This window comes from Castanea sativa, chromosome 2, assembly GCF_040712315.1.
Source record: "Castanea sativa cultivar Marrone di Chiusa Pesio chromosome 2, ASM4071231v1".
In the NCBI taxonomy this organism is placed as follows: Eukaryota; Viridiplantae; Streptophyta; class Magnoliopsida; order Fagales; family Fagaceae; genus Castanea; species Castanea sativa.
In genome coordinates, this window is record NC_134014.1 from 34668014 (window position 1) to 34689315 (window position 21302).

Sequence of the window (21302 nt, forward strand, 5' to 3'; positions counted from 1 at the left end):
AATTTTATTTTGCCATCTAAAAAGCTATTTTATCTATTATATTATCTTACTTTATAATACACCAAACATTCTAATTTTTAGTTTTACATACAACAATTAAAATAATATAAATTATATAATAAAATAATATAAAGCTATCTCTCTCTCTCTCTCTCTCTCTCTCTCTCTCTCTCTCTCTATCACTGCTTCTCTGTGTCTCTTTCTCAACCACACCACCACCAACAATAGGAGGCACCACCACACCAAAACTCATTATTTAGCCACCACCAACCTAGCCAAGAACAAAGTAGCAAACCCACTATGACCCAAGAACAAAGCAGCAACCATGTTTCCTTTTTTTCTTTTCTTTTTTCTTTCATCTTAATTTTCTTTTAAAAAATAAACCATAATCATCATCATCATCATCATCCCTTTAAAATTATGAAAGATAAATATTATTTACAAAAATATATTGAATATAAAAGACCCAGAAGATTGCCTGGAAAATAAACTACTAAACACAAACTAAAAAAATTAAGAAATTTGCCCAATTAAGAACAAATCCCAGCAAACCCACCATCACTGCAACCACCATGACCCAAGAACAAAACCATTGTGACTCATCCACAACTACAACTCCACCATGAACCACGATCTCCATTCCTCCACCATAGCGTCATCTCCATGCCAATCTATGAGAGAGAGAGAGAGAGAGAGAGAGAGAGAGAGAGAGAGAGAGAGAGAGAGAGAGAGAGAGAGAGAGAGAGAGAGAGAGAGAGAGAGAGAGAGAGAGAGAGAGTAATAAAATATAATAAAAATAATTTCACAACTTGCTATAATATCTTCTAAGAGTACCATCTTACTATAGCTAAGTTGCAAAAATTTTTAGAACTAGCATCGAGGGTAATGCTTGTTTTTGTTGATTTGATGGTAAAAAAAAATAGCAATTTGGGGGTTCTACAACCCCAATGTTAATGCTCTAAGTGTAACATTTTTTTTTTTTGGTAAAGAAGGAACCTGATATAAAAGATTAAGGACTATTAAGGGTTATTAAGTGAAATAAGCTTTTCAACATAAAAACTAATCCAAACATTTGAGCAAATTTGAAAAGCTTTATTATCACTTACTTATAAAAAAATATAGGGAAAAAAATGGAGGCAAGTTTTAATTTTAGTGTAATACCACACAAATAAGCACAAAAATTATAGAAGAAAATTGCAACTTTTTTGCTCTTTGCCCAACTATCCTACTGTACTAAAATGATTCTAAATATATATATATATATATATATATATATATATATATATATATATATATATATATATATTTTTACTAAAAGCTTGTTTGCTTATTTACTAAAAATATTGCAAAATTATAATTAAATCTAAAAGTAAAGCGATAGATTTTAAAACATTATACATAAATAGCTTGTAATCTCATGCATATGTATGAATACACTTAAAGATATATAATAAGATGCATAATATAATTCATATATATATATATATAATTTAAATATTATTGATAGTCATTTTTATATTTTATTAACTCTTTAAAAATTTTTTTAAGGATATTATTAGGTATAAAATGTAAATTGTCAATATTTTTTTTAAAAAAATTATTGTGAAGCACTTTTTTTTTTTTTACGATTCATTTATTATAAACACTTTGGCTTTTGTACTTAATAATTCACTTGGATTAATATTTATGATGTGGTTCCACATTTGATTCTAAAATTAAGAAATAAAACTCCTTAAGAATAAATAATTTAGGATACATGGCGCAAAACTATAACTTTAATTTGGAATTCTAATTTGAGTTTCTCTCAGTTTCATCTATTATTATATACTAGTTTGTAACTCTATGCATATGCATGAATACATTTAAAGATAGACAATAAGATGCATAATATAATTCTTATATATAATTTAAATACTATTGATAGTCATTTTTATATTTTGTTAACTCTTTAAAAAAATTGTAAGGATATTATTAAGTATAAAATATAAATTGTCCATTTTTTTTATTGTGAAGCACATTTTTTTTTTTACGATTCATTTATTCTCAACTTTTTAGTTTTTGTACTTAATAACTCACTTAAATGAATATTTATGATGTGGTCTCACATTTAATTTTAAAATTAAGAAATAAAATTATCTAAGAATAAATAATTTAAGACACATGTTGCAAAATTAGAACTTTAATTTGTGTTTCTTCCTATTTCACTTATTATATTACATAACATAATTGAATGACAGAATAAGTTAAAAAATTGTGTCAAAAAGATATTAGTCGGCTAGAAAATGATCACGGGCCCATTTCTGGCCGTGGATTATATCTGCCGAATAAAAATATGCCTGCTCTGGCCTTTTAGGGGGCTATTAATTTCAAATCTAAGCTACATTATTGATATAAAAAAAGGGGCTGGGGGATGTGATTTGATGCTGGTTACTCACCAAAATCCTTATTCTTTTTCTTCTTCTTTGACAAAATTTTTGCCTACTTTTCCACCTTTATTCTTTCGTCCCATTATTCTGACTAGATGTCTCTATTGCAAATCTTGCTTCCCTTTTACTTTTCTTTTTAAGTTGATTGGTCAAAAATGTCAATTGAAAAGGTGAAGAGTAAAGAGGGAAAAGACGAAAAGTTTTAGTGTTATTAATAAACATTCTCTTAATCTTGATGAAATCTTTAACTTGTCAAGAAAAGGGACACGAGCTAAAATCCGGTGGAGTTAATTTGAAAAGCAACCCAGTAGGTAGAGGTTAATCGAGTTGATTGGGCCAAAAAAAAGGCACTCAAATCATTTGAAAGATGCAAAAGATGAACCATCATTTGGGTATTTTTTGGGTAAGCATTTGGCGCTACATGTGGGAAAATTTGAATGAGTTTTCCATTGTCAAGTGGTCTAAAAACGTCCAGATACTTGGTCATCTCAAAAAGGGTCCCTTTTGAACAAGAAAAATGATTGGCACATACGACACAGACTATTGCTATAATGACATCTGAAATTCTTTCTAATTGTTCTTATTAGCACTAGGCTATACCAGGGACCATAAGAGGACTTGTCAATAGATTAAGCATCATCTTGTCAGTGCTTATTTATTAATAGCTACTTCTTGCTTGCCATACATAATCACCAGAAGAGCATGAGCTTGCATGCGTTACCAAATGCTGTTATAGTGTCATGAATTGTCTTCATTATTTGTTTCCTTCTCTCATAAATTATTATTGTCGAGTCACTGCCATGGAACAAGTGTAAAGAGAGACTGTTATATCTATTTATGGTGTATTTTGTTGCCGATGAATCGGACTACCATTGGTAATTGAATCATTTAAGGTTTCAAAAGCCTTTTGGTGTACCCACCAAACGCTATTGTTGGAAGTTGGAACATTGATGGGGTTATGCCTGGCAGAACTGTAAGTGAATTTGGTGGAGGCTATTACATTTACAGATTCGAACGTTTTTAGTTAAGTTGTACTATATATAAGTTCAGTGCAGAAGTAAATTTCATTGCCAACTTCTCCCAACACATATTGTCCTAATTTCAATATCATTGCCAAGTTCTTGCTAGCTAATAGCCTAATACAGGAGTTAAATGCAGTAGGTTTTAACAGCTTGCAAACTTTTTCTTAATGTCCTGAAATTGCAAGCCTTTTCGGTCTTTAAAAATTGCCAGCTGAGAAACTCACAATTTTCTAGATTTTTGAGCCCAAATGCTGCGCAGGCCCAGCTATTACTTGCAAACTCAAAGTCAAACCAAGGTCCAACCAGCTTGAAGTATGCTGCCTAATGGCATATCTATAATATATAATCTATTCATACTCTATAAAATTGAAGTCATTTCATATTGGGACATGTTAACAGATTCCCTTAGAGCAATAGTTGACAATCTATTTTTGAAAAGTTTTGACATAACTTTTATAAGAAATGGAAAAAATTGTCAAAACATTAATTGTTTTTGTGAAATACTAACGAATGCTCTTAGGTCATTGATTAATAATCTATGTAAAGAAAGTTTTTATGAGAAAAGAAAAAAGTATGCTGCCTAATGGCATATCTAGAATATATAATCTATTTATACTCTATAAAATTGAAGTCATTTCACGTTGGGACATGCTAACAGGTTCCCTTAAGGAAATGATTAACAATCTATTTTAGGAAAGTTTTGACATAATTTTTATAAGAAATGGAAAAAACTGTCAAAACATTAATTGTTTTTGTGAAATACTAACGAATGCTCTTAGGTCATTGGTTAATAATTTATATAAAGAAAGTTTTTATGGGAAAAGAAAAAAGTAATTAATATTTTGACATTTTTTTCATTTCTCATAAAAATTGTATCAAAATTTTCCTAAAGTGGATTGTTAACCAATGCCTTAAGAGCACTTGTTAGCATGACCCATTGTTTTTTTTTTTCCTTTCACCATAAAAACTTTCTTTAAATGAATTATTAACCATTACCCTAAGGGCATCCATTAGATTTTTCCTAAGGTTTGGGTCATGCTAACGGTGCCCTTAGGACAATGGTTAATAATTCATTTATATGTCATTATTTATATATATATATATATATATATATATATATATATATATATATAGCATTCACTTTATGATAATTGCGCTTTAGTATTAAGCAAAGACACCAATCAGGTTTTAGTTACTAGTTCGAATCATAGATCTTTTATTAAACAATAAGAAATTTTATTAGCTGAGCTAACTAAAACTTACAAATATATATTAATTGAATTTAGATTCTATTTATATGCAAACTCTCCATTAGAAATCTTAGTACATCATATTTTCTTTAAATAATAAAATATATAATTCCATAGACAAAAACAATCACAATCAATGCTTAATGCTAGAATATATGAACATAATCATAATAAAAACTCAAAACACATACTATATAATAAAAGTTGGTTCAAGAAATTATGGTAATGCCAACTGATTATCTTCTCTTTATAAGAAGTGGTTACACTCTCATGATAATTTAGTGTAAATGAAACTTTGTTACCAAAACATCAAATTGCTTATTAGTTAATATGATAGTTTATTCCAAGTAAACCTCTATTACCTAAATTTCAAGAAATATTAAATTTTTTGTTAAAAAAATAAATTTAAAATTCTTTGCAACTCAAACTCAATTACCAAAAATTTTAAGAGATTTAAAATAAATTTTTTAATATTATGATAGTTTTTCTAACTTAAAAAAAATTAAAATTTTACTCCAACTATATTTCTATTACCAAAATTTTAAAGACATTTTAAAGAAAATTTAATATTTATTTTGATCATCTATTATAATAATTATTATTATTATGTGTTTTAATATAGTAAAGCTTACATGGTACATGTCATACTTATGATAGGTGGCTCAAAATATGTATGTTTTACGTTGAAAATTAATACATTTTTGTCATGTGATAAATTAGTTAGTACTTAGTACGATTGTTAATTTGCAAATGACTCATTGATTATTAAAATTAGTTGCTAGAATAAAATGATTTCTTTCTTTTACATATAATTTTTAATTAAGTAGTGCATCACTCCAAAATTATACTAGTATTAAAATATTGTAAATTAATATATTTGTTTAAATAAGGGTGAGACAAAAAGGCTTATTGAAGCACTAATAATTATCTTATAAGTCCACTTCACTCATAGACAGCGAGTGGCTTCACACACCTATGGAACCCACCATACGTGAGCTGACCACTCCTTGTAATGGGCTCACAAAATATCACCTCCTATTGAAGAGGCCTAGTGGAAAGAAAATTAAACAGGCCATTATTTCTTTATGGGCGGAAAGAAAAACTCAATAGTATACTTAAACATGGGCAAACGGGCGGGTACGATTGGGTCAGGTTTAGTTCGGATCAATCGGGTTTGTAAGTCAATTGAGTTGCCGATCAAAACGGGTCATTTTTAAACTGGTCAATCGGGTCGTGGGTCGGGTTAGGTTGACCCGTATTTTTCAAACAAGTTTTTTTTTTTTTTTCAATTAAAAAAACAAATCAATGACATTGACAACCTGTTTAGAGAGAATGAATAAAATCAATTAAGGAAATGAATTGCACTTAATGCCACTTGTTAATATCCTTTCAATTATGATAATTTTGAGCATGATAAATAATATTTATAGTAATAAACTCATGATAGAAAAAGTCTTCAATGTTAATAGTTTACTGTCAAAATGCATATAATTACAAGTTTACAACTTCAAAAAGAGATAGATCTTAAAAGAAACAAGTTTAGATCACTAATAATATCATTCCTACAAAAGAAAAAGAAAAAAAACTACATTTCATGGATCATATATCGGCCTTCTTAAGTGCACGTGTTCCTGTTGCATTTAAAATAATAGTAAAGTTAGATTACTTAGAAAGATAAACTAAACAAAAAAGATTTAAAAATAAACATAACATACTAATTAAAGAAGAATAAGTAAATATTTTATAAGAATTACACCTCAATCTCAATCTACTCAATATTGGTAGCAGATTCAACACTGCAAATATTCATACTTGCAAATTGTAGCTCAAGTTGGCCAATTTCGTCAGCATCTTTATCTACAATACAATATTTTAATAAAATTTAAGGTACCATGAAAGCAAATCAATAAAAAATTAAAATTGAATAATTATGACTATAAATAAATTAAATTACCTTCAAATCCATATAGCCAACTTTTAATACATAACGTAGCTTTCACATTCTCAGGTAAAAGACGTGATTGATACGAAGTAAGAATTTTTTTCCCAGTGCTAAAACTTGATTCAGAAGCAACAATGGTTATCAGAATGCTCATGAGATCCCGTGCTATTAAAGAGAACTCTAGAAACTGATTATAATTCTCTTTCCACCGAGAGAGAACTTTCAACTTTGAATTTTTCTTCTTGCTAAGTCTAGGCTCTTCTAAATACAAGTCCAGCTGAGATTTTTTTGTTTTTTGTTTTGGCACCACGACCACTTTCATAATGCTCAAATTCCTAATCATTAAAAAAAATTGCAATGAAAAATAATACCACACAACATTACAATCTTTATTATTAAAAAAACATAGCACAACATATACCAAACAAAATGCAATTCACTTACATCATCTTTCATATCTTTATCATCATCAGGATCATCCACAGCACCGCTAGTATGACTAGAACTCTCAACATAAGATGAAACATTTGTAGTGGCCTTAGGCTTGGGGCATTCATATTCTGAAAAAGCTTATATAATGTAATTTGAACACTCTCCGCCTTCATTTCAATAATGTGTTCAATTGGCTCTATTTTGTTGAAAGTAAAGTCCACATAATCTAACTTATACATACCTTGGATCAAGAACAATGGCACAAGCTAGCACCACACTATAACAATCCCAATATTTGTCAAATTTATCTTTCATCTATTTTGCATGTTATTGATAAATGAATCTTGACTCTCCATTTCTTCAAGTAAGAGCAATTCATTTTGAGACACTCCTTGAAAATATAGATTTGTTGTAGGGTAATCAATTCCAGAAAATAGAGTTGTAATGTCATTGAAAGGTTTTAAAAACCAAGTTATCCTTTCAACTCTATTCCATTCATCCCTTGATGGACAATGCTTGAAATTAGCATCTTCCTTTGCTAAACGATTCAACACAGAACGATATCTCGTAGCACTGTCAATCATGTCATATGTTGCATTCCATCTTGTACACACATCTAAACGTAAACCATTTGTTCTCTTCATACCAACTATCTTGGCACATTCATCAAATTTGCACATTCATCAAATTTGCACATTCTACTCTCTGATCCTTTAGGATATTTCATAGTTTCTCAGATCTTAATCAACGAGTCATCTATTACTTTCAATCCTTCTTAAACAATAAGATTCAATATATGAGTACCACAATGCACATGGAAAAAGATACCATCACATAACAATACTCCCTCTTTAAGCTTTTTCTTTATAAAATCTTGACAATTATCATTATTAGATGCATTATCTAAAGTAATGGAAAATATTTTCTTCTCAATACCCCATTCTTCCAAGAAACTTAAAATTTCCTCTAATAAAAGAGTTCTCGTGTGTGGAGGTGGCATATGACAAAATTCAAGATGATGTTTTCAATTCCCAATTTTCATCCACATAATGCGCTGTAAGACAAATATATCCCTCACTTGTAACAGAGGTAAATAAATCCAAAGTCAAACATATTCTACCAGGAATTGATTTCAACTTATTTTTAACGTCATCCTTCTCTTTCTTGTAAAGTTTTAGAACATCAGCTTTTGAAGTATTCCTAGAATATGTTTAACATCTGAATTTAGATAGCTGAAAAATTTTCTAATGCCCTCATACTCAACAAAGCTAAATGGTAAATTATGTTTAGGGGTAATTACACATAATCCACATGTGGTTTGGGCGAAAATCACTTTGCCTACCCGTGGTTTGAAAAGTGTCACTTAACCCACTTGTGGTATGTTTCCGTCAATCTCCGTAGCCCATCTTAAGCCCAGCCGTTATAAAACACCTCTTAACCCCAAAACACAACATAACGCGAATCAAAACACCTAAAACTCAGAAACTTTTCGAGAGAGAGACCTGTGGTGAGATCAACGAGTTCTTAGTGGTTTGGAGTGTCTGGAGGGGGAGAAAATACAAGTTTCACAACATCAAAGCTAGGGAAGGTAGTTTCGGTAAAGAAAATCAAAGTATTTGTGTCTGTTCTCAATTTAGGGTTTCAGATTTTGTTCAAGTGCCAACTTACTGTGTGAAGCTCTAAATTTGTACTTCCTAGGAATCGTGTTTTGTTGATATGTCTTCATCAAATGGTAATTTCTTGGGTTCATGTGGGCATATGTACAATGAGCAGACTTGTATTTTGAGAACAAGTTTGAGTTTGTATAATTTTGGGAGGAGGTTCTTGGGCTGTAGCCATTATAAGGTTGGTCCTAAGTGTCCTTTCTTTGTGTGGCTTGATAACCCAACTTGTCCTCGTGGGAATGAAATTGCACCTTTGGCTCTAGAGAGGATGTCTAGGCTTCAGAGTGCTCTCCAACTTGCCAATGAGAGGGAAAGGACATCTCTGGAAACTAGGCAAATGACAAAAAAAGCTCTTGAAGAGGAAGCCAAAGCCAAGGAGAGTGAGATAAAGGCTCGAGCTATCTATGCAAAAGCTAAGGAAAATGCCATGTTTGCTGAAGAGAAGCAGAGAGTGTGGAAGTTTGCATGCATTTTGTCATGGATCATTGTAATAGCACTAGCCTCCTGATGTAATGTTTTGATGTGTCAATAAATGAAGAATTGGTCAATTATTGAGTATTTTGTGCATACCATAACAACCATTCAATGTTTCATACAAACTGTTTTGGACAAATAATATTCCATACAAACTGTTTTGGACACAATCTGTAGCAGCAATAAATAAACTTCCATATAATTTGATTTGGACAAATAATATTCCATACAAACTGTTTTAGACAAATAACGTTCCATACAAATTTTTTTGGACACAATCTGTAGCAGCAATAAATAAACTTCCATATAATTTGATTTGGACAAATAATGTTCCATACAAACTATTTTGGACAAATAATGTTCCATACAAACTATTTTGAATAAATACCACAACTTCCATACCATAACAATCACAACTTCCAAATAATACCACAACTTCCATATAATACCACAAAATTTCATACCATAATAACAACTTGGAGTGTATTGTACCTTAACTTCTAGTAAATTACAAAAAAGCACATTCCAAGGTCAGCTACATAGACACACACACACACACACACACACACACACACACACATATAATTGCTCAAAACAAGGTGATTGTTTTTTACACTAATTGATAATTACAAAAACCCAACAGTGATCTTCACAAAAAACACTAGCTGCAGGCCCACATGTTCTCCTGCCCCTGCCTTTACTCCCAATGCTGGCATGCGTACCCACTCGCTTCATTTCTTGACTTTACTCTTTCCACCCACTGAATTCATTTTTGGTGGCCTTTGTGTAGCAAGCTATCCTCTAGTTCTCACACCACCAGTGCTCCTATTTGCATGTGAAAGCTACAAAATAAAAAATAGATCCATTTGTTAAAAAATATCTCGATCTACATAACCATCCAGGAAAGAAGCAACTCAACTAAGTTACCTGTGAAGAACTTAGTAGGGTATCTCAAGTCTCCTTTGGTGTGTGAAACTCTGGCTATAAGGAAGAGAACCATCCTGCTCTCTTGTGAGATGGCCTAGCTTGATTTCCTTGCTGTGAGGATAAAGGTTGAGTGGCAAATCTTATGTTGTAAGTCTGGGTAGGCTGTTGGGATGGTGGTTGGGGTGCAGGCTGAGGTGCAGATCCAGATCTGGTACTAGGTGTAGGCACCCCTCCCCTTGTCTGCAACAAAACTCAGTTTCAGTACATGAATACCTTTGTATGTTTAAAAACAAGTTTTTTTTGCTATTTAAATCCCAATTACTTACAGTTTTTTTTCTCTTCGAAGCCTCTATCTCCTCTGCCATGGTGTCTCCCCAATGATGCTAGCCTTGCACCTTCTTGAGTTATGTCCTTCCTTTTTGCATTTCCCACACCTTACAGGTCTGTTTAGCCTACTCGCTTTGTAAGGGTTCCTAGGCTCATCAGGAGCCCTCTTTCTTTGCTTGGGTGGCCTGCTTGGTGGTTTATATATGTGAGGTGCTAAGAAAGTAGGCTGTCCAGTCTCAACTCATTCTAACTAGTTAGGCATGGGAGGAAGTACTTCCTTGTATATCTCCATGAAAGTTTCTTTATGGTAGCATGGGTAGGTGTAGTCTTTCGGTGTCTCAATGTTTGTATAAATGGTTGTTATGGTATGTTTGCATGGAATGCCATTTAAATCCCAAGACTTATAACTGCATGTCTTCTAGACAAGATCAACTACATGCCTCTCATACTGACTGACTACCTCATAAAGGAAACCACCAACTGGGGTAGCACTAAATGACTTGCTTTCAAGCTTCAATTTCTCCAACTTATCTTGTATGCTTCGACACAACTTTCCAGCATACTTCTCTATCCCTTGCCTTTTTGTGTAAATCCTAATCATAAGTCTAACCCTAATCCACTCCAACATTGCCAAGATAGGCTTATCCCTAGACTTCAATATCATTGAGTTAAAAGACTCACTCAAGTTATTTACCAAACAATCTGTTAAGGCCCTAGGAATGAAGTGTGACCTTGTCCACTGTGCAAGTGCAATGTTTGCAGGATACTGATATGCTTCTTCATCCAAATCCTTTATGTATTGCATGCCTCTCTCAAACTCCCTTACTGTTATGGCAGTAGCACACCTCCACAATGCATCCTTCAACTCTAATCCCTTGTGATCAACTTTGAAATTGTTGTAGATGTGTTACACACAGTATCTATGCTCCACAGTAGGGAATAGTGTCTCTATTGCAGGTATAAGCCCTTGCAAATAACCAAACAAACAAACAAAACATGTTAGTTCAACAAACGAAGTAAACCATTAAAGTATAACTGAACAAAACTTCCGTACCTTCTGCCTATTAGAAATAAAGACCAACTGAAGCTCCTCTGGCCTCCTTATATCATCAGCAAATATTTCCAAAAACCATATCCAAGACTCCTTGTTTTCTTGTTCCACAATAGCCATGGCTACTGGAAAAATGTTGTCATTTGCATCCTTGGTAGTGGCAGATAAGATTTGCCCACCAAATATGTGCTTTATGTGACAACCATCTAAACCTATAAATGACCTGCATCTACCTAAAAATCTTACCTTCTGAGCATTGAATCTAACATACATCCTTAACATATATCCTCTTAAATTTTGGCTGGAAAGTCTCATCAGCCATTTGTGTCTGTAGTACAACCCTGTACCCCTTGTCTATAGTGTTTATCATTTTTGCATAGTCCCTAAGGACACCATATTGCAGTTGCTCATCTCCATTGATCAAATCCTTTGCCTTTCTCTTTGACCTATACACTTGGTTTACACTTAGGTTAATAGATAAATTTTGCATCACATGGTTATGTACACCACTCACCTCCTAACAGATAAGCTGATGTTGCTTGGATATTTTTAAAAGACTTAGGGCAAGAACACTCATCAGTCAAGGTCTTAATCTGAAATGTTAGCTCCACTTATCTGAGATGCATAACATCTTCACCCACATTCATTCTTGCAGTGAACTGATATCTTGGTCCTCTCATTCAGCTTGAATTTGATGTCAACAGGTTTTTTAATTGCATACTCCTTTAAAGCAGCTTTGAATACTTTTACATTAGGAAACTTCATCTCCTTCTTCAGTACAACATTTCTCATGTCACTCTTAGCATTAAACTCTGGTTGTTCAGGTACCTGCTCATCATCAAACCCATCCATGCTTATTAGGTCATCCTCAAGAGCTGGCTCAGCCCACTCAAGGGCTACATAGGGTTCATTGCTTGATTCTGGGGTTGTATTGGGAGCATTACCTAATGTTGGGGCTATATTGAGAGCATCACTTGATTCTAGAGCAGAACCTTGTGGAGCTGAGTTTGGAGCAGCAAATATGTCATCACCAAAGTCCTCCCCCTCTAGGCCTTCATATAGCCAATCATCATCATCATCTCCTTCAACATTCGGTTCTTCAACTCTTGCACCAACCTCAACATCCTCAACATCTTCTTCTTCTTTCAAAAAAGCTCTCTCATAATCACTCTCCAAATCTATTTCATCCACCCCTCCATTACCACCTACACCACCATCTGCCACTCCCCCTCCATTAGGATGCTCAACTGCCAGTGGCTCCACATTTATGTCAGTATAGATTATGATTTTGTTAGCTGGCCATGCCTATGAAGGGTACTCATGTTCACCGCATCTGGATCTGTTTCTATGATCCTTAAATCATGCTCTAGATCACCTTTAGGAAGTGAATACCTATATCTACTGTGTTCTTTAAGAGCACCAACTAGATGGCATAAATCTCGAATTTCAAAGAAACTCAACTTGTCAAGGTCAATCTCTGTCCATGTATGTACAAACCCACCCACATATCGTGGGGTTGGGTACTCCACAAAACATCCCCTAACATGAATTTCAATGTCAAATGTGAAGTCAACCATTTGTAATTAAAATAAGTAGTTTGTTTACATACTGACATGTAGAAAACGACAACAAGTCAAAAGAGATAACAATCCAAACATAGTGCTATTTTTTTTTCATATAAAATTTGTTTTGTTGTTAAAAGACAACACATGGACAAAGGACCACATATAACACATGCAAAACCAGATTCTCAAAAAATTCATAGGGACCACACTACCCACAGTTCACAAACAAGTGTAATCATTGACAAATAAACTTGATTCTTTCAGGTATTAGCATTATATAAACAACCATAACAGTACATTAGTGATTCTACATATAAATAGCAAAATGCACATTTAATATACACCAATTTTGAGAAAATTTTACAAACCCTAACTATGTGGGTGGGTCGTGATAAAAAAATGCCATCAAGAACCCAAATGCAGATCAACAGCAGTCACACATACCTTCCCTAGCTTCAATGTTGAGAAACTTGTGTTTTCTCCCCCTCCAGACACTCCAGACCACGAAGAACACATTGATCTCACAACAGGTCTCTCTCTTGGAAAGTTTCTGAGTTTTGGTTGTTTTGATTCGCGTTATGTTATGTTTTGGGGTTAAGATGTGTTTTTGTAACAGCTGGGCTTGAGGTGGGTTACGGAGATTGACAGAAACATACTACAGGTGGGTTAAGTGACACTTTTCAGACCACGGGTAGACAAATTGATTTTTGCTCAAACTATAGGTGAGTTATGTGTAATTACCCCTTATGTTTAATGATAGCCTCCGCTAACATCTCACGAAACTCTTCTTGAGTTATCTTGTTTTGTAATACCCTACCCTCTTCTTCACCATCTTTTTTTACTTCATTTTGTTTTAAGAATTTGAGAAGATGGTGATGCAAGTTTGTTGTTCCATTATGACTATCTGCCAAAAAAAATTTCCTACACCATTGACAAATAGCCTTACTTAATCCTTCTTCATCAATAGGCAATTTCACAAATTTAGTTTCAATTGAAGAAGTGCGTTGCTTTTCCTTTTTTTTTTTCCCCCCTGAAACACTTTTTGGTTTCTTAACCTTTGATTTTGAATTAACTCTTAAAGATGGTGAAGGATTAGTAGAAGTATCCATAATTACGGCATCATCACCACTTTCCAAATTTATAGCCGAAGAAGCCACTGTGCTCTAATTATCAAAGCAAAATATATAATTAAAATTCTAGTCTATTTAAAACATCTAAAGAAATTGTGAACATAAGACATTCATCCAAATGACAATGAGTCAATGACATTTTCAATTTTTTCAACAATCAAACACACAAACAATTAAATATTATGTTAGCAGAGCAGTATACTATATTACTATTGCTAAATCATAATATTAAAAAATCAATCCAAAAACTAAAAACATTTAGAGATTTAAGAGAATGATGAAAATGATTTAACTTACCTTCACCATAGTTGATAATTTGTGGTTGTGCTCCTCTTAAATAGGTCAACAGGTGGCGAGATCTAAGCTGTGTGGCATGTGGGTGGCAAGAGATAGAGAAGTGAGAAAGCAAAGCAGTGGAGTGTGGAGCATCCGAGCATATATGTCGAGAAAGAGAAAGATTGGACTGAAGATTTAAGGACTGAAAGAACTAAGAAGAGAAGATTAAAAAAAAAAAGTAGAGGCACAATTGCACAGAGAGAAGAGAGTAGAGGGCAGAGGTGGAGAAAAGCTGAAAGGGTAAAGGCAGAGGCACAAGCTTTGTGTGAAACTAAGAAAGTGTGAAAAGAATGGCAAAGGTGCAAGAGACAAGAGTAGAGAACCACGTTTCACGTTTGTGCCTTTGGCTTTGGAGTACAACTAGTCTTTTTTTTTTTTTTTTTGAGATTGAGAGAACTAAGAAAGGTTGCTTCGTTTGGAGTACAAATAGTCAAATTGAATGAGATTTTTTTTAATGGTTGTCTTTTGTTTTGTCTTGTCTCATTCTCTTATGTCTGTGAAACTTTATTGGTTGTGAGGCTCAAATAGTCAAATTGAATGTGAAGCTATTGTCTCGTCTTGTCTGTTGTCTATATCTATAATTTATTGATTTTTGGTTCTGGTGCTTTGAGCTTTAAGCACATAGTATCAGGTCGTAGTCTAAATATTTTTTTAGCAAATTTTTTAACGGGTCGAGTCACAGGTTATCCGGGTTGGGTTGAGTTGACCCACAAAAAATCGGGTCGGGTCATGAGTCAACCTGTTTTTACTTTGGGTCAAAAAAATCAGGTTCGGGTCGAGTCAGAAAATTCTAACCCGTTTTGTCATGTCTAAGTGTATACTAGTAGAGGTCTCTCAAATGACTAGAAATGTTTACAACGTATACTAAAAAAACATAAAATAGAAGTAGATTTGCCATCAAACGTACCGTTGTTAAGGTGAAGCCTTATTACGACATTGCATAAAAAAGAAGTAATTTTATCTTCATTTTAAAAAAGTTACGATCTTTTCATTAAAAAAAATGTTTAGACACTGAATTTCTATCACGACATTTATACACCAAGCTCAACTAAAATTTTTTCCACTATTTTTTAAAAAGTAGGTAAAATGGGGTATAGTTTTGCAATAGAGAAAAAGAAAGGAGAAACATTGGAGAGAGAGAGAGAGAGAGAGAGAGAGAGAGAGTGGGAGAGACTTCTATCGTAGCAAGAGAGAGATGGCTAATTAATTTTTCTTCCTTAAGTCCTTCGTTATTTTATAGTGCTGAAGGTAAGCATGTGTGACTTTTCTATTGGGTAAGATGTTGGCTTTCCAAGGACGTGACAAAGTCTTGACAAAATAGAACCACATGCATTTAGTGCTTTTATGTATGCATGCTTGTGCATGTATTGCATGTAGTGATGCTGTTTTGATAGTTATTATAGTCATTGACCGATTTTACCATTATTTTTACCCACTATCTGTGCGATGGACAATAACTAATGGCTATATGTTTTCTCATTTTATACATACAAGCCTATATACGTATAAAGCTAAGCAAAGTTGGCCATGTATAAGCCATATAAGGGGCTCTTTAACCAATTGAGTCATACTGAGTTAACTTAGCTAGTTGAAGATTTTGGTTTTATCTTTCTTCCCTTCTTATTATTTTGTTATACCTTGGACACGCAATGATGGCAGATTGGCCCACTATTTTACCAATTAACACCATCCCCTACAATAACATACAAAATTATCAATTTTGTTGTATGTATATTTACTAATTTTGTTCAAGAAAACTTATCATTTTTAGAACTCTAATAAACATATAAAAGTTGTTTAATTCAATATTAGACATACAAAAATATAAAAATAAAAGCAGAACTTATTATCTCTTATACGAATTATGCTCAATAAAAATATTATGCATCTTCATAGTGAAATTCTTAAGAATTTTATTTTTAATATAAATTACCAATTTTTTACCAAAGTGAATAAAAAAATTACAATGAAATCTTCAAAACCACAAATGATCCAAACTTAATCAATCGTAAGAGTAAAATTTACAATAACAAATCAAAATTGAGGGGGAAAAAATAGTTGCCTCTATAACCACTAAATTAACTCAATTACTATTATTATTTTCTACATATTGTTCTGCCCCTGCAAATGATTTGGTAGCTAGACCTGTAAGGTTTGCTCTTCGGAAGCCAAGATTGGTAGAGGTGCAACCTTTTTCATTCTGGAAGCTTCAGTGATTGAATTGACAAAGTCTACTACAACAGCAATGAAGCCAATAACCCAAAATATGATCAGCATGATAATTCCAATGAAAACGAAGGTCGCCTTTTGGTTTTTGTGCCTATTGCATATGTCTTCGAGTGCTACATATACCCCCATACCGCATACAACTGTGCATGTGACAAATACGAAAGCTCGAAACCAAATAGGCTTGCCTTCAGTATTGCTTTCCATGATGCTTGAGAGAGAGATCGAGAGGTGAGATTTTTCTCTTTTAATAGTGTATGAGAGAGAGATACTTGAGAAAGACTTGACTCTTTTACACAGTTGAATATCATATATGTAAATGGAGCAGATTTTGGAAAGTCGCATATAAATGGAAAGTCTGAGTTGGTTTATGAAAACAGAAGGGCCATTGCAGTTTTATTATTTGGGTCTTAACAAACCAGCAGATCACAGGTTTCTGCTGAAAATTTATGACTTAATAACTAAATTGGAATGTGTAAACTAGCTTGTAATCTTTTTTTGGTGTTTCCACATAGATCTGAACTAATTTCTATAGGTTAGGAAATTTATGGCACTTCACGGTTGAACCTTGAACGCCCAACCATTCTTATTTTGAGAATCAGGACATCAATTTCATTTCAAAAAAACTATCAGAAAAATCTTATGCAAACAAGCAGGAAAAAACCATGTCTCTGATGAGTAATGACCATGTAATACCTTACCCCTACACCAAAAATAAAATCAAATATAGACATAGGACGGACTAAAAATCTTCTTCTAAATGGATACACACTTTTGACTCTACCACACACTTTAACGTAACTTGTACATTTGTCAATATATGATTAGATTACATAACTTATACATAAGATCACTGCTAATATTTGTGAAAATTAATCAAATCACTACTTGACACGCAGGGACGGAGCCATGTTGAAGGGTGGGGGGCCATGGCCCCACCCCCCAATTTTGAAATTAAAAAAAAAAATATATATATATATATATATATAACTATTTTAATGTTTTCAAAATTTAGTCTATAAAAATATATATTTAATCACACTTTTGACTCTACCACATACTTTGACATAACTTGTACATTTGTCAATATATGATTAGATTACATAACTTACACAAAAGATTACTGCTGATATTTGTGAAAATTAATCAAATCACTACTTGACACGCAGGGGCGGAGCCATGTTGAAGGGTGTGCGGCCATGGCCCCACCCCCCAATTTTGAAATTAAAAAAAAAATATATATATATATATATATATAACTATTTTAATGTTTTCAAAATTTAGTCTATAAAAATAAGAGTTAGCTCTCCCAAATATTTGAATTAATTCAATGATGCTCTTAAAAAACATAATTGATCTAATAGTTATAGAGATATAACTTTATTATTCGCAATTCTATTTTTTATTGAAAAATGTGCTCTTTTATTTATTAAATATTTGATAAAGTTTGGCATCAAACATATTTGAATCTGTCTTTTTTGACCCATTATGTAGCGATTAACAAGTCATTAACTCATTAAAAAAAACCTTGTCACCAAAACTATACATGAAATGTGTCTTTAGTTGCTACATAATAGGTTAGAGTAAGATAATTTCAAATATGTTTGGAGACTAATTTATTCATTCATGTTTTGGATCATTCATGTTTTTGAAAATTCACAAGTTCAATTGAAAGATTTTTTATTTACTTTAGTATAAAATTTGATAATTTGTATTTAAAATGAAACTTTTTAAGAATTTCACTATGAAGATGGAAAAAATGAATTTTATTTTATGAAAAATCGCAATCAAATATAATTTTGATTGGAAATACTAAGCTTTTTTTTTTTTTGTGTTTATATATATATGACTTATCAAATAAAAAAGTGTGTGTATATAATAAAAAAAGTGTGTGTAGGTATATGTATGTGGGGGTTGTCTTGATAAATATATTAGTGCCACAACTTAGCCCCCAAACAAAAATTCTTAGTTTCGCCCTTGTTGACATGCATGTGTACTGGTTGTGGCAAAGTATGTATAAGAGTATATTCTTTTTAAAAAAGAATGTATAAAAGTATATCTCTCTAGACTTTTTGCAAATGTAAATAAATGAAATATATTTTATTAATATATTCATAATTTATGAGTCATTTGAAATTTTAATAGAGTTTCACATAAAATAAACGAACGAGTAAAAATAAAAAGCGCATTAATTTATGTCGTGCAATACATACATATATTGGTCACTTGGTAGTTCGTACACTCGCTGCATAGTGGGTAAGTTTTAATATAGGCAAAAATGCAAAACTCACTATCTAAGTTTCATTACTTTTCATTTCAGTCCTTTAAGTTTGAGTTTTGTCATTTCAATTTTCTAAGTTTCATTTATTCTCATCATCCCTTAACAATCTATTAAATGTTGCCGTTATTTACCTGTTTTGTCATTTTTTAAAAATTTTAATTTATTATTTTAAGAAAACGTTAATTTCAAAAAAAAAAAAAAACCCCCCGAAATTATACTAAGAAACGATTGAAGAACAAAATTGAATCCCTACCCCATACCTCAGCCCAATACCGAGAGATTGAGAAAGAGAACAGGAGACCATCACGCTCAGATTGTGGAGCAGTGAGGTCAAGGTGTAGGAGGTACTGGTTTTTGGGGTGGTAGGTGGCTAAGAGAAGACGGAGGATTCGACCCCAGTCGCCGGCGGATCCGGAGATGAGGTAGGCGATGGAGGGAGGGGAAGGGTCGGAGGAGGTTTGGTGGGTCGGGAAGAGATATGGATCGGGTCGGATTTGGGAGGTGGAGGTGGAGGTGGAGGTGGAGGTGGAGGTGGAAGAGGAAGAAGAGGAGAGAGAAGAGAGAAGTGGCTAGGATGATGTAGAGTGTGGTTTTGTGATCTTTGGGACTGGGAATTGGAATGGTGGTGAAGAAGGGGTGTTGTGTCGGTGGTGAAGGTGAGGGTGAGGGTGATGGTGATGGTAATGGTGACGATGAAGGTGACGATTGGTTTTGCATTTTTTCTCTGTTTCTTTTCTTTTCTTTTTGAATTTCTGGATTGGGTTTTGGGGGTTCTTTTCTCAGTCTGTGCTCAAAAGCCTCAGAGACTTAATTAAAGCTTGTGGAATGGGATCGATCGAGAGCTTCCTCTGCTGATCCAGCGCTGTTCGGTTGGCCGGTGAGCGACATGATCGACGGAGGAGGTCGGAGTTCGTATTCGAAGCAGTAGATCTTATGGAATGGGATCGATGGCGGCGGCGGCGGCGGCGGTGTGGTTTGAGGATTTGGTGCTTCTGAGTTTACCCTTTTTCAAGCGTTTGATCTTCGCGATGAGAGATACAGATCTGAGTAACAGGAGGGGCAGATTCCCTCCATCGATTTGCATTCGCCATTTCCGACATTTTTTTTTTTTAAAGTTTTCTCTTAACTATGAAAATTATTATTAAAAAAAAAAAGTCAAAACGGTGTAGTTTTGATCACCTAACAGAAAAAGATAACTGAGTTATAACGGAAGATTACATTGACAAAAATTGAAACTTAGAGGACTGAAATGACAAAACTGAAAGTTAGAAGACTGAAATGACAAAAACTGAAAATTAGAAGGCCAATTTTGTATTTTTGTCTTTAATATATTAATACACAAATTATGGTATATAATTAAAATAGATATTAATTTATTTTAAACTACTTTTAAATTTTGGTATTATAAATTTTTGGTGTAAATTTGGTAATAGAATTTGAAATTGCTTAACTTGTGTAATAGTTTTTTTTTTTTGAGAACCGTGTAATAGAGTCTTTGTTAGAGCAAACTTCTTAACAATTAATAAGTTGGTATTTTGGTAATAAAGTTTAATCTAAATTCTCTTAATAATTAAAAAAGGTAGAGTCATTCGGTGCAACCATAATTTTTTAAACCAAACTTTTATTATATAGTATATAAATCAAAACCATTCACTAGGATTTTTAGTAATATTTTCTATAAATAAAAGGATTTTTAGTAATCAATAAATTGAGGGATATGAGACTTGGGGTCAAAGATGGCATGGGACAGAAGACCATAGTTTGGAAAATGAATCTGTTAAATTTTTCAAAAAAAAAAAAAAAAAAAAAGTAGTTTCAAGGTATTGAGTTTGAATTAAGGCTGGATTAGTCGATTAGAGGTCAAACTATAATGATGTTATAAATAAACCAACAATTAATTAAAATACCTATCTTTTTTTTTAGAAGAATTAAAATACTAATCAATATGTCATGTTTATTAGAAATAACAATATAAATTAAAAAAAATCTAAAATACTATTTAATAGATCATGTTTATTAAAAAAATTTAGCAAAATTGATAAATAAAAAATCTTAAATAAATTATTAAATAACTTTCACAAACTTTTATAAGACAAATAGAAAACAATCATAAAGCATAAATAATCGTAAACAAGTACAACCTACCTTATTATAACATTCAAATACAAAAAAAAAAAACACCACACACACACACAAACAAAGTAGACGTAAAACTAAGGACTAATTGCTTTAAGAATTGATGGAGCGCT